Source organism: Numida meleagris, chromosome 5 (genome assembly GCF_002078875.1).
Source record: "Numida meleagris isolate 19003 breed g44 Domestic line chromosome 5, NumMel1.0, whole genome shotgun sequence".
Taxonomy (NCBI): domain Eukaryota; kingdom Metazoa; phylum Chordata; class Aves; order Galliformes; family Numididae; genus Numida; species Numida meleagris.
Genome location: NC_034413.1, coordinates 9,375,865 through 9,387,497, shown reverse-complemented (window position 1 = coordinate 9,387,497; position 11,633 = coordinate 9,375,865). Strand labels below are relative to the sequence as shown.

The 11,633-nt window shown below is 44.6% G+C and overlaps 1 long non-coding RNA gene across 1 annotated transcript in view; it reads left to right on the top strand.

The window, feature by feature from the left end:
* The window catches only part of LOC110400029, a 79,765-nt gene continuing 68,543 nt past the window's right edge, over window positions 412–11,633 (top strand). Inside the window, exons 1-2 of the long non-coding RNA XR_002439545.1 lie at window positions 412–549; window positions 10,849–10,982. This is a non-coding gene — a long non-coding RNA (uncharacterized LOC110400029). The remainder of the gene's footprint in view (window positions 550–10,848; window positions 10,983–11,633) is intronic.

The following is an 11,633-nucleotide window of genomic DNA, read 5'->3' as shown; positions in this document are numbered from 1 at the left end:
GGCAGGTAAAAGTAGTGCAAACACTTGCTCTAAAAGCACTGGATACAGTAATTCCCACAGGCACCAAAGCTGTTAGCTAATCAGATGGCGATGCACCATATGGTTTGCTGCTTAGTTAAAAAGAAAAGAAAAAAAGACTGACAAAGGGAGAAAATCTCCAAGAATCCAGACAGCAAGCATCAAACTTCCACACTGGGGCTTTCCAGAAGAGGGGGAAGCCATGGCCGAGGCTGTGACTCACTCCTCAATTAGAAGGGCTAATGGCACCGTGGGGGCTGCTGGCTGGGCTTCGTGATGTGACCAGCCATGTGGCCACGAGCTGCTTCACACACACACATACATAATATACAATTAGATTATATATATATACAATATGCATGCTCCTATATGTAGAGAGTGTATTGTACATCTCATAGATTATAATTTATTACGGCTGATTTATAAATTCTGTTTGCTATATATGCAGGTTCAAATCAAGAAGTGCACAGAAGTGCTGAAGTACTGCCGCTGTCTCACCAGGTTTACAGGCTAAAGGTACTACAAAATGAGGTAAGATTGTCTCCTTGCTGACTACTGCTCACTGATCCTTCATCTTTAAACCAGCTGTTAAGATGCTGCCAGTTATCTTTGCGAGTTCTGGCACCTGTAGGATTCCCTTTATACTGATTCGACTCACTAATCTGCTTAAAAAATCTCCTATAGCAGGAGAAAAAGGTGGTTAGTTTTGAGCTGACTTCATGAGCAGAACTCACTCCTGGTTTTGTTTGCACAGGACTGAATATTTCCTTCCCAGCATGATGTGGAGCAGGGCTGCAGGCTCCTTAGGGAGTGGATGAAATGCACAGCTATAATTATTGGGGGAGTGCAAAACAGTGGTCAAATAAAGGAATTGATTTTTTTTTTTGTGCGTCTGATAGCATCTGACTCTGTCATGTTGGGCATCAAGGAGCTGTTTGTTTTTCCTTAGATTTGTTTGTTATGTTTTTTTTTTCCTTAAGCAATTATTTGTCAGTGCTTAGCGTTTTAAATACACCTGCTGCATGACTGCTGGTCTGGTCTTGTGGTGCAGGGGCTCTGGGCTGCCCCAGCCTTGTTGTGGGGCTTAGGCCCCACAGAGGAGCCAGGGCTGGGCATATCCCAGCAGGACTCCAGCAAGGAAGCGTCTCTGTAGGTGCACATGTACAGCTGCTTCTCTCAGGTGTGTCTTGTGATCAGGTTGTCCCCTGGGCAACATTATGTAGTGCCTGAACTAGTGGTTGGCAACACTGCCTGTGGCGGGGGGGTTGGAACTAAATGGTCTTTGACGTCCCTCAATGGTTGGCCCAAACCATTCCATGATTTTATGAGTCTATGAAAGTGTAGCGTAAGGTACTGGGGCTTGATGCAAGAAGGATGTCTGACTTCTGGGCCATGAGAGTGATGCTGACAGTGGTTGTTTTCCTCTGTTCAGCCCTCAGCTGTTTCTCTTCTCTGCTACCAAACCTCTTCCTTTGTTCTGCTTGAAGCCCCTCTGAGAACCCTCCCAGAATGATGTGTCCCTATTGCCCTATCCAGCTGCCTGCTTCATCTTTCTGCAGAGATACCTGGAGCAAACTGCTTCTCCTGGACTTCAGTCCACAAATCCACCTACGATCTGATTCAAGCGCAATCATTAAAGGCTAATGATGCTCCATTGTCTTGAATTATATCTACATTGCACAATGTAGCGGAGACCTATCAAACTAGCCATAAGTGAATTTAGTCAGCATAATAAGCAGTTTAGCTAAGCTACCATGGGGCTGCTAAAGGGTAATTTACCCCTTCTAGAAACAGATCAGCAGAGACAAATCTTAAGGAAAAAAAAAAAAGGAAAGAGTGGAGAGAAGGCTCTTGTTTTATAATTGCAATTTTTGTAGTCCTAGAGCAAAAAGGATACTTTACATCTGTATTTAATCAGCAGGTAGTATTCACAGTAGTTATACAGATGTGGTAGTTCAATCCATGGGCAATGAGTATGTCCAGTCTGATAATGGAAATAGGAGTATTATTTTTTTAGGAGCAGGAAGACTTAGAGCAACTTTGTCCAAGGAAATCTGCATGTGTGAGATGTGCTGAGCTGGATAGGAGCCAGCATGCAACCAGTTTGTGGGAGGAGCTGATTGAGATCATGGCTGCAAAAGCAGATCCTCCTAGAAGACACGTTAAGGCACATACGTGACAAGGAGGTGTTCCGAGACAGCCAGCATGGCTTCACCAAGGGCAGATCTTGCCTGACCAATCTGGTGGCCTTCTACGATGAAGTGACAGCATCGGTGGATGGGAGGAGGGCGATGGATGTCATCTACTTGGACTTCTCCAAAGCCTTTGACAGGGTCCCTCATCACATCCTTCTCTCCAAATTGGAGAGGTATGGATTTGAAGGATGGACTGTTCAGTGGGTTAAGAACTGGTTGGCTGGTCGCAGCCAAAGGGTTGTGATAAATGGTTCTATGTCAGGGTGGAGGCCGGTCACGAGTGGTGTCCCCCAAGGCTCAGTCCTGGGACCGGTGCTTTTCAATGTCTTTATCAATGACATAGACGATGGAATCGAGTGTACCCTCAGCAAGTTTGCAGATGACACCAAGCTGAGCGGTGCAGTCGATACATTGGAAGGAAGGGAAGCCATCCAGAGGGACCTGGACAGGCTGGACAAGTGGGCCCACGAGAACCTAATGAGGTTCAACAAGGCCAAGTGCAGGGTGCTGCACTTGGGCCAGGGCAATCCCAGGTATTTATACAACCTGGGGGAAGAAGTACTTGAAAGCAGCCCTGCGGAGAGGGACTTGGGGGTCCTGGTGGACGATAAGCTGGACATGAGCCAGCAGTGTGCGCTGGCAGCCCGGAGGGCCAACTATGTTCTGGGCTGCATTAAAAGAGGAGTGGTCAGCAGGGAGAGGGAGGTGGTGGTCCCCCTCTACTCGGCTCTTGTGAGGCTCCATCTGGAGTACTGCGTCCAGGCCTGGGGGCCCCAGCACAAGAAGGACATGGAGCTCTTGGAACGAGTGCAGAGGAGGGCGACCAAGATGATCAGAGGGCTGGAGCACCTCTCCTATGAGGAAAGGTTGAGGGAACTGGGCTTGTTTAGTTTGCAGAAGAGAAGGCTCCGGGGAGACCTCATTGTGGCCTTCCAATACTTGAAGGGAGCATATAAACAGGAGGGGGATCGATTGTTTGTGAGGGTGGATAGCGATAGGACAAGGGGGAATGGTTTTAAGCTGAGACAGGGGAGATTTAGGTTAGATATTAGGAGGAAGTTTTTCACACAGAGGGTGGTGACGCACTGGAACAGGTTGCCCAGGGAGGTTGTGGATGCCCCATCCCTGGAGGCATTCAAGGCCAGACTGGACGTGGCTCTGGGCAGCCTGGTCTAGTGGTTGGTGACCCTGCACTTGGCAGGGGGGTTGAGACTCGATGATCTTTGAGGTCCTTTTCAACCCAAGCCATTCTATGATTCTATGATTCTATGAAAAGCAAGTGAGCGAGGTTAAACAGCCCAAGAGCTGCTTGGGGTGAAGGATAACCAAGTGGTCAGGAATACTGGGCAGTGAAGGAACTGATCTCTTCCTTTCCCATTTCATTAGTATTCCCCATGATTCCTCCATCTGTCATAGTCTGCATTTGACATGGAGAGATGAAATCACCCTCATCATTTCCCCTCCTACTCTGAGAACTGCTTGTGCTTTGTTTAGTTAAAATACACTGCGGTTGATTTCAGGATTAATTAATACTAGGATTAATCCAAAGGTACTGTTCAAAGGGCATATTCTGGCACTTTTGACAAGGTACTTAAGGTGGCACAGGTCTCAGGTGTGACATCTGGGCTTGAAGACTATGTGGCAGAACTGTCTCCATGTGCATTATGCTGTCATTGGACAAGTCAGTGGCTTGTCTTCATTTAAATCGTCCTTGGAAGAAAGCAAAGCTGAAGGACTGAGCACCTTATGGATCGGTGTGCAATGAACATCTCTGGATTTTAGGAAACTCTTCTCCAAGAGTAAAAAGGCTGGGAAGCTGAGAACCAAAGAGCAAAAGACTGACTCACTGCTGCCTAAATCATAAGCTAAAAGACAAAGGGCAGAAATGCCACAAATACAACAAAACTCTTCTGCCAGGCAACTTGGCATCATGAGAAGCAGACAACACAACTTTTCTCCAGATACATACAAACAGAGAGCTTGATGAAAGCAATAGATAAGGGACCATAGTTTAATGCTGTTAGAGTCTACTCTATCCTTCAGCAATGGCAAAGGCTATGTTTGGTCATGAAATGTGGGTTTGTCACCACATTCCAAGTGCTGACTGCAATTATGGATGCAGTAGATCTCTTGCTACGACATGTGGTGAGAGACTTCCATGTAAAGATTCCTTCTTGTCTTATGCCCTGAGCCAAGGAAAATAGAGTGCTTGGGCAAGGAAATCTCACAGCAGAAAGAAATGAGTCTGTGAATGAGTGGTCATGAATGTATGCTGGCCCTTCACATGAGTGGGGGAACTGGAACTGGGCACTGGACATAGCCCTGCCCTTCAAGTGGCTATTTTTGATCTTGTCTCTAAGTAGAAGATGAAGGAAACTGTAACAACCTCCCTGCGAGTACAGGAATAAAGAAGGGAAAGGGAGAGAGGATAGAAAGACAGAAAGAAACAAGGAAGGGCAGAAGGAGAGCACTCTTTAGAGAAAGGTTTACATCAATCCCTGTATTACTGGAACAAGACAGTCAAGTGCAAAAGTCATGATGAGAATTCATTGCTCCTAGCAACCTATGGGAATTCATTCCCTCTGCCACCAATACCTTATGGCAATGTCCGGCTTGTGGCTAGAGCTCTGCATGCTGGAATATAGAGAAGAGACGTAATAGGGTACAAACCCTTATAGATGTTAAGGAAATTGAAAAAGATGAAAACAGTGTCATGGGAAACAAAACAGTTAAGTGGGAAAGGGGAAACAACAAATTGTTGGCAAAGATTAATCCTCCTGGCACCAAAGCTCAGTGCTGCATTCACAGGAGAAAACACCTCTTCCAAGGATGACAGATACTCTCCATCTCTTGTTTCATAGCTCATCCTCCCTGTGTTGCCACAGGAACTCTCAGTCATAAAGCACTTTATTAGCTCAGTCCTTAAATGCTCCAGGAAGGAAACAACCTGGCTGAGCAATCCCTACTATACTGAAATAGCCCAAGAAATGCTGAGTCTGGTTTAGACCAATAACTCTGTAAGCTTTTTCTTGCTGCTACAAAGAAGGATGCTGGTATTTATGTAACAACCTAAGAAAGTGGATTTTCTCACCACGCTTTTTTATCCTTTGCATTCAGGGCCATTCCAACTGTTTTCCTAGGGAAAAAAAAAAAAAAAAAGAAAATACCCAACCACCCACAGACAGCAAACCTAGTCTCTCAAATCCCTCCACACTCTAGGAGACCCTACTGTGAGCCTTGTGGCTCAGGGTCTTCAGACCAAATCAAGGATCAGAATCTAGATTTCAATAACAAAGGAGCTTCAAAGGGAATGCCTGATCTTTCACTCTGATGCTCAGGGAAATCCACTTAAGGGCCCTGCTACTCTCAGCTCTGGCTATTGAGGCTGAGAGAGGACGGCTCTCTCACAGAGTGCACCCTTTAGCCACTCTCAGTCAAAGCCTGGATCAAAGCCCAGCAGCTGGTATCCATCCAGAAGCAAACAAACAAATGCAGGTGAAGAAATGAGGTTCTGAAATTTGCCCTTGGGTAGCCAACATCCTATATCAACACTGTGATTATTCCCATCCATTAAATAAAAACTGAGAGGATAAATCCCAAATATAAGAAATTAAAATCAATAAACTCACCGAGTTCTCCATGTCACAGTTCAGTCTCATAAAGAGATACAACCACTAAATCCCTCCAGTGCTGCTCTTTCACAATTGCACACATTAAGAAAGGGGAGGAAAGAGTTATTTGAAACATTTGGCTGGGTATAGGAATCAGTTATCTTAATGATGCAATATCAAAAGGAAATATTGTCTCATTTAGAGATCTACCAGCTACCGTCACTACAATACTCCCCAAAGGCTGGTAACTATTCTCATAGATGCCTAGAAATTAAGAATTATACTCTCACTACATTTAATATCCTAGCTGCACTTTCAAGGATCATCTATCTTAGTAAAGCTTTGGGGATCTAATTCAATTGCTTTCTATCTGCCATTGCTGATTTACAAAACATGCATCCTTCTAACGATACTGTGTTCCAGTGGATCTCCCAGAAGCTGGAAGAAGAATTGAGGTTATTCTCTCTCCTGAGCGATGGACAAGACTGAGCTGATCTGCTCACCATGCCTCTATGACTGCATCCTGTCCTTAGCTGTCTTGTTTTCCAAAGAAAGGCATACCGAAAAGATGCACCTGCCTCATGCTGATCTAGCCATGCAGTAGGACAGAAATGTACTTGCCTTTGATACTTCGAGCTGATTGTTCTGCTCAAATGGACAGCTAGCACAGCTAGCAACAGCTGCCATGTGTGATACCAGTGTGCAAACAAAGACTAATTTATACTAGATTAATAACAATTAACATCGATGGGGCAACTTTACCAGGAATCTCAGAGTAACATCAGATAGATAAGCTATGCAAAGACAGCTGAAATGCAGCCTTTCCTCAGCTGAGACATTGTAGTGCTTGGGGACATCATGTGCATGTGCTTACGATAAAGATAAAATATCCGCATTTGAGGTTAGGGAAAAAAATTGCCAATGCAAAACTTCTCAGCACAATTCCTGAGGCATTCCAAGGTGCTCATGCATGATCTCAGAAAGTACTGTGAAGTTGGTGGGAGCAGCACAGGAGCCCAAGGAGGGAGGGGATGGTGGTGGTCTCAGGGTGGGCTGGGTGGGGTGCAGAGCAAGGACGTGGTGGTGAGAGGGGAGGCACTGAGCCTCCTTTGTCTGCTAAGCCTGTAAGCACGTTGTTACTTACCTAAGATGGGTTTCCACAAAGCAATTAAAAATATTAAAAGTATTACAAACGCACTCAACCTGAAGGCCAGATGTATTCATCTCAACTTTAGCGCTCACGTACTTAAAATTAAGTGTATACTTAAGGACCTTTCTGGATGAGAATATTGATAGGCAGCGTGAAATGTCAGGCTGACAAGTGCTTGTAAGTCTTATCAGCTTCCTATGGAAAGCAATTGGCAGTGCCTTTCAGCTTTGAAAGCTACTTCCCTCAATAGTCTGGAGAGTATTGTTCTTCCGATTCACAAACCACAAGATATAGATTTCTTTCCAGACATCTGATGCCTTCTGAATAATTTTCTTAATCAAAATGAAGAAGCAGGAAGCACATATTTTACCATTGTTGCTATGATACTGTGAATTATTGCCTTTTTTACTCAACTATTCTTTGTGGTTTTGTTCAGCACTAGGAAATACATGAAGAAATCATTCTGGAGAAGGGTTTAAAGTGATACTATAGGAGCTTGGATTCAGCTGTCTACCAGATGCTGAGTCATAAAGAAGGAGAGGGATGTTTCAGAGGTAATGGATTATGGATAAAGTTTGTAAGATTCAGTAGTTATTTTTATTAAAAATAGGTGATTTATGTCAGCGACCGTTCTTGTTTGCCTAAGATTGCTGTCAGCTAAAATTTCTGGTCAATGTGGGAGAGCTTTTGGCCCTAGCACTGTACCAGCTGTGCAGCTGCTGATGTACATCTTAGGGTAAGAGGGAGATAGGCTGCAACACGCACCGGTACGTGTAGTGGGGAGAGATGTGCTGTGAGTCTGGAGAGGGAATAAGGGCAAAAGTGGAAAAATTTCAACATTTCTTGATTAAATCCACTGTAAAGGTGAAAAAGCAGCACAGATCAACAGCAGAGTCATGCAGGGAGAAGTGCAGATGTATGGCATCACTAATTCCAGGGTGAGTTGTGTGTCACAGCACAGCTCGGGGCTCTCCCAGGTGCTCCCAGGACTGTGACCCTGCTCACTGCCATCGGCCCTTAGGGAAGCAGCTGCTGCAAGGGGAGATGGAGTGTTTCATCCTGCCTCCGGTTACTGTCAGATTCAAGCCATGTCGCTGGATTTCTCTCTCACACTTGCGTGCACACAAACAAAATGACAATGACAGCAAAACACAAGATGGGAAGAGCATCTGTCAGGAACTTCTTGGCTAGCATGTGGAAGACAGGGAAGAAAACTGATAGGAGGAGGGCAAATCCTTTGTAAAGTATAACAAACAAGAAAGAAAAACAAAACAGGATCTCTCCTAAGGCTAGAGACAGTGGAAGGAAAGCAGTGTTGAGGGGGAGGAAGAGAGAAAAAAGAAACCAAAGGAAAGCTGGGGAGATATTGATGCTGCAGGATCACAGATATGACTGCTGTGTGCTAATTGCACTAGGTTTATAATAAGCATGAAACTTCAGCCCTGATTGCATTCAGGGGCTGAGAGCACGTTCCAGAGCACTTGCTGGGGAAGGCTGTTTTCCTACCGAGATGCTTAGTGATTGATGGGAAATGAGCTGGTGGCCACCGTGTCCATTTTCTAACAGCAGCAGCCACCACAAAACCTGGAGTATTTCCCAGCTGAACAGCTCCGTGTAAGCCCAGTTTTAATTTCTGCTGAAGAACTGTGAAGCTGAGCCCTCACACTGACGAAGGATGGGAGTGGAGGTGGGTGAGGCAGCTATCTGGAGGGAACTGGGAAGAGGAAAAGGAATAGGAAAATGGATGGGGAGAGTAACTCTGGCTGCTAGCTGTCCCTATGCCTGCAGAGAGTATCATTTACAAATGCATTGCAGTGACCCCTAAAATACGTATCTGACAAGAAAGTTTTTTAAAATAAAAGGCATTTTCTTATTCTGCAACAAAGCAGCAACATAAGTTCAAAGTCGACCCTGGGGAATGCGTGAAGTTTCCCTTGCTACTCTTACATTTGCAGCACAGAGAAAAGAGAACTGAGGGAGCTGCAATCACCAGTGCCAGGGTTGCTGAAGAAGTAGTCAGGACTGAGAGAGCAAAGGCAGTCTGTCCTGAGCAAGAAGCTGACTCAGAGGGAGCTTCACAGGACTTGGAGTGGGGCTGGCCTACCTGGGAAAAAAAGGTAGATTTTGAAATGGGACACAACTCCAGCCCAGTTTTGAAGGGTGAAATATGTCCAACCATGTTTTCTTCAAGGTGAGCCTCTTCTGTTCCTACTGTTTGTGTATGACAGCTGCAGCTTCTTATCTGCACTGAAACTCAGCCTCCCGCCCTCCTGTTCTCCCCCCCTTGCTCTCCTGCCACCCTGTTCTCTGATGAGGTGTTCCTTCAGTCACTTAACCTGGCAGGTACCTCTGAAATGTGGTGTTCAAGGACGTGTACTAATAGACGTATCACAAAAGGCACCACCTGGTCAATATGTTTAACATTCTGTGCCGCAGATAACACCAGAAGGAGCTGATAAGGCAACAACAACGTTTATGGAGTAGTTACACGTTACTGAGCAACACAGATGAACAGAATCCATCCCTGGTCAGTCCTCCCTTGCTGTTTTATTACTCCAGGGAAGTGTGTTTTATTCATCTGCCTGTGGAGTCCGGCTATTAATAGGGGTCTAAAGTGCACCAAATTGGCCACTGGCAGTCCCATTAAGATGCATAAGTGCATATTACTCATTTTATAGTTTGTGTGTAATCTGAGCCTTTCAGATTTCCCTTGGAAGTATTAGTTACTTACCATCACCTTAACCAAAGGTCATGAAGTTCAGGGCATGTTTGCTGTCAGACCCTGTGCTGCACAGGGGTGAAGTCGATGTGCATACAGGACACAAACAGCTGGAGGCTGTGAATGTGTGCAGTTGTTGGTGACAGGCAGCATGTTTTATAGGCTGCTTGTCCAGCCCAGTTCGCCTGTGCTCATTTTCTATGCTATATCACAGTCCAGGCGACAGGATACAGCAGTTTTGGTTTGTACTTTCCATGGTGTAGTTGGAAAGAACTCCAGGCTAATGTGGAGTTACACTGAGGGCTTACTTTGAGGGCTTGCTGACAAACCTGCACCCCATGCTAGAAAATATACGCGTGGTTCCACCTCATCAGACATCGTTGGTTTCAGAAGAGACCACCAAAAGTTGTTCTACTTCATATCCTCTTCAATGGGATTACAATGGCATTGTCTAGAGCCCTGGCATTTGGTCCTACTCTGCCTGAACACTTCCCCAAGTGGAGGATCTGGGTAAGCCTGTGCTGGCAATGTGAGAATCACTCTTCAGAAGAAAGCTATGCCTTCAGGAAGGGAAAAGCGTGGTCTTTTATGGGGACATTAAGTGTCCAATATACATAAACTTGCATCGTGCTGCTAAGATTGTACATACCACAGTTTTTCTGCCTTCTGGCTGTGCAAATTCTGAAGACCCTGATCACCTTGGCATGAATTATTAAGAGGAACAGAACGAATGCTTAAAAACAAGAAAATGTGTCTGGGATGCAAGATGCTTTTTAAGCATCTCTTTGATTTCTTCACCTAAACACTGCGGATGGATGTTCTTGTCCTTACTTCCATTAGCTCTGTACATGAATGATTAAGCTGACTACTAACATCCTGTAACTAGGAACAGACTTCCCTTAAGGGGAATTATTACACAATTATGGCAATTTTGTAACCTTTTCTGAGACTTTCAGTGTTGGCCACTCAGCGCGGACTGGACTTTGGCTGATAGCAACTATTGGCATGGCAATGTGAAGAAGGATCTTCTCTTGGAGCTGCAGTAGTATTAAGTAGAGCGAGTCCAGGAACAAAGCCAGAGGTTTTTCTTTCTTTCTTTCTTTCCTTCTTTTTTTTATTTTTTCCTTTTTTTTCTCTCTTTTCTCCTTCTTGCAGGAGCTGCAGTTCCATTTCATTTGGAATGTTTCATGGGAAAGCACGGAATAAATAATGAGCAATTATCAGAGCAATGCAAACTGACCTAGGCTGGAGGAAAGAGGAACTGGAAAAATGATCTTTCCTATTTTCTGGTGAGTGTCATGTCAAAGACTTGCTTTATGCTTCATAGCAATGCTATAATCAATATCGCTGATACTTTTACAATATATGCAAGGTTTGGAACCAGTAGAAAGGAAAAGGATTTCCTGTGATAATGATTATATTTCCAAGCTGAAAACCTTATGGACCAACACCAGTAAACATTTTGACTCTTATTGCTTATCCTTTTGATCCCATTAGTACCTAGTATTAGAATGTGTCATGGTTCTGCTGTGCAGAGTGCTGTGCAAACATACCAGAGCAGACCTTCAGCTAAGTTGTCATGGAGCCGTTGCTTTAATTGGAAAACCAATTTCATGCCTCTCTGGCAGCTCTGTGATCCTTTTCCTGGGACAGGCTTTTCAAATAACTTGAAGGAACGGTTTGGTAGGATGTGGGAAGAGGTGACGTGCAGCAGATGAGTCATGGACCTTTTACCTTGTCAAGAACAAATCATAGGATTCACTTCATTAAGAGATAGCATTCGTCCTTGGATTTTGAGTGAGATAAGAGATTTTGGGATGTTTTTGGGAAGCTATGATAGTGGCTGATAGTGATTTTTCTACAGAAAAATAAGGTCTTCATGGATGTTTAAAGATTTAGGATAGGAGTGACTCACAAACAAGAGAGAAAGTTGGAGATCA